Raw genomic sequence first — 3571 nt, forward strand, 5'->3', positions numbered from 1 at the left:
TCCTAACATTATACCTGTGGCTGTAGTTGGTCTTAAGTGAATAGTTCAGTGAATTATTGAGAAGTTTGCGGAGTGATTTAGTGAGCAAGAGAACAAAATGAGCTGCTACTATGCCTGCCACACATGTAGCTTTTCTTAAGAGTAGATGAAGATTTATAAACTTATGTGTGTGTCAATTTATTTTAAACTAACATTTAAACCAGTTGGGCTGCTAGTAATGTACTATTAAATAGTGTTTAAATTAAGCAATTTCTAAACCCAAATTTATAGAGGAACTTACAGAATTACAGATGCTGTGCTAATTCTATGCTAACTGTACCTAAACTTAAAAGGCAAAAGAAGTAAAAATAAGTCAGTAGTCAACCAAATCCATTCCTTACACTAAAACTTACCCGAGCTCTGATGCATTATGCTTTTTCTTATTCACAAGTACACTTAAAATGTTCACACAAGTTGGGATAAAGTAAAAGCCATTAAGATGCTTAAAGCATTAAGTGCATCTGTCCCATTTGAAATAAGGAGTGAAGCAGCAGTTTCTGAAGTTAGAATCTGCAACCACAGCAAGTTTAAGAGATACTTTGCTAGGGACAATAAACCCTGGAGGAGTTATCACTGTAGGGGCTCTCACGTCAGAAAAATAGAAATAGCATTATATGCTCACAAGTGACATAATATTTGGGTACTGGAAGGACACATTTTTATTCCATACAACTGTAAAGCAAATTCAAAATATTCTAATCCTCTGTAACACTTGAGAGACATATCTAAAAGTATACTTTCTAAAATAAAATATGGAATTACATATTTTGTTTCAAATACATTGATACCTATCAAACCTTTTAAGGAATTGTTGCCAAATCCAGATTAAACTCTTGGCAATTCCCCTCAGTTATTGCAAAATCAAAATGAGGCAGTGCTTTCACAACTACATGCAATACTCACTGTTGAGAGCTGCACCCCATAAAAAGACTTAAGTACATGCTAGTGAGCATAACTGAAATTTCCTTTATTGGCTCCTTTAGGTGCTTGCGTGAGATTTAGAGAGACAAAAAAAGTCTTACTTTTAGTCATGAATTATTAGAGCTGTTTGATCCAAACTACACATTGACATGCAAGTTTCTGATAACGCTCATGTTGCACTTACTTTATGTTAACAATCACAGTCACCCAATTAACAGACTTCAGACTGCAAAGACCTGCATTTTCAGCTTTTCCCTGATTTTCCTTCCTTCCATTATACAGGAGAAAAACTGTAGAAAGTGTCCTATAGAGGAACTTACTCTGATCTTTTGTATAAAAATTTTACGTTTATATTTTTATATATTTATATTCTAACAAGACAGTGACAGTACTGTATTTAATTTAACTGAGGGACAATGAACACTATTGAAACATCTAGTCTCTACGATGGAATCTGGCTACAGCAACACTGAATTCAGAGTCAGGTAACTTCTAAGGTAAAAGAGGAGTCACATTTTTAGTGTATGGCCCAACACCTGTAACCAAGCAAGCATCAGGTCAAAGATTCATGATGTGAAACAGCTGAGGTTTAAAGTTCAACTATTTATCCACCCAGCATAGCTAATATACATGTAAAATTTCTGATACAGAAGGGATATTTTTTAGCAGCAGACTGGAAGGAAACCCCACATGTATTCTTTATTCTTACCTAATACAAAAAATTAATAACAAACCAGAAAAACAACTCATCACTGATGTAGAGGGTGGACTGAACTAAATCTATTCTTCCAGTGTACAGCACAGTAAGAAAGCACAATGACCTCATACCATATCCAACTTTGCAACAGCTTGTAGCAAATGAAGACCAGCATTCTGTCTGTTGTAGGTCAAGTTTCCTCTACTGTCAACAAGCACAGATCTGACCTAAGGGCAAAACTGAGCAGCTGTTTCTGAACACATTTATGACTTGAATACTCTACTCTATTAATACAATGCAAAAAAAAAAAAGTCAAAATGAAAGATTTTTCACGGTAGCTGGTATTAATAGAGTAAGTTCTTCCATATGAGAAAAAGTGCCACTTTTCAGGTATATTGACTATAAACATATTAACATAAATCCATTAAAAGGCTTCAGTAATTTGACAGTAAAATGAATTAGCATGAATGCTGACGAGTTTTAACTAAGTGCCTAAGTAGCAAGAAGATGAAAATTCCATTACCAGGGAAGTCAAAACTCTGAATAACTGCAAAAAGATTGAAACTTCAAGCATTCTGAGGTTTGGAAATCCATACTCAGAGCTGCCAACATACTCTCAGTGTCTAAATCTAGTATTATTCAGTTAAGCCTTAAATTACACAGGTAGGACATTTTTCTCCGTCACAGAAGACTCATCTCATTTTGGAAGAAGACCAAATTGTACTCTGTTTAATTGTGCAAAAGTTCATGTTCAGTTTTAAGCTCTGTTTGACTCATACTGTCCAAAAGTTACAATGAATAACCTTCACACTGAGGTAGAAAAAATCCTTAAATAGTCAAAATCCATGTTCAGTGCCAGGCTCGCAACAGCACTGCATTTAAAACACTATAGGAAATCAGTCAGCAGGGTTTGGTGCAGAGAAATATATTTTTCCTTTCCAAATCTAATACTGAGAGATACTGAGAGATGCAGAGTGCACGGAAACAAGAACCGACACTGTCCTGACTCTTGCCTTTGTCTCTATACTGATTCACAACTCCTTCAGTCTACAACTCTTTCCTCTTTCTTCTATGAAGGATTTCTTCCTTTTCTCTCTAATGCCTGGGAACTACTAAAGATGACATTTCAGTACAAAAGGGTGTCCTTGTTTTCATTACTAGTGTCCTAGAAGCAGCAGCATCCCCAGCAGGAAGTAATTGCAGGTCAGTGCTAAATGTCATCTGTCCTCAAGGAATTATCTCATCTACTGCATTATCAATGTAAATAAAACCTTCAGCTAATTTTGTCTTAATCTTCTCATCAGCCTCCCCTCTAATCCTGCATGTATGTGCTCATGTGTACAGTGGCAGGGGAAGTGGGGCATGGCAAAGAGAAGAAGGTACCTCATCTGAATTGGACATAAGTAGGTTTTCACAGTGGTATGAAACAGCACCTGTAACAACTGGCAATTTCATAATGTTTAAAGGCACTTGTTCCAGGCTCAAAGGCACTGAAAGTTACCCAGTAGACAAACAGCAGTATAATAGTCAAACATTTCAGGTTTCTGGTAACAAGATAGTAAATCTAAAACGTTAATCATAATTTAAAATTGAATCCAAGGAACCTTTACTGTAAATTTTTCATGAAACTTAGTAACTTTATCATGTGCCAACAGTCAATACACCTGTTTATAAATAACTGCTAGATCATTTACTTACTCAAATTCTTAAACCACTGAAGTAAAAATGAGAAAGTAGTGCAGATTTTAATAGTTTAACACTAGACTTACGGCCTACATACATTTTACATGCTAACATTGATAGCTGAATCCTTTCACAAGTTTTTTTTTCTTCACTCCCTCCCCCCCGATAATCCTTATGTGATTAAATTAAAAAAAAAAAAAAAAAAGGCAAAAACAAAACACTTCTACAAAA

The sequence above is a fragment of the Pezoporus flaviventris genome, unplaced genomic scaffold (genome assembly GCF_033815535.1).
Source record: "Pezoporus flaviventris isolate CSIRO_AGI_PZ_B2104156 unplaced genomic scaffold, CSIRO_AGI_Pfla_v1 ptg000013l, whole genome shotgun sequence".
In the NCBI taxonomy this organism is placed as follows: Eukaryota; Metazoa; Chordata; class Aves; order Psittaciformes; family Psittacidae; genus Pezoporus; species Pezoporus flaviventris.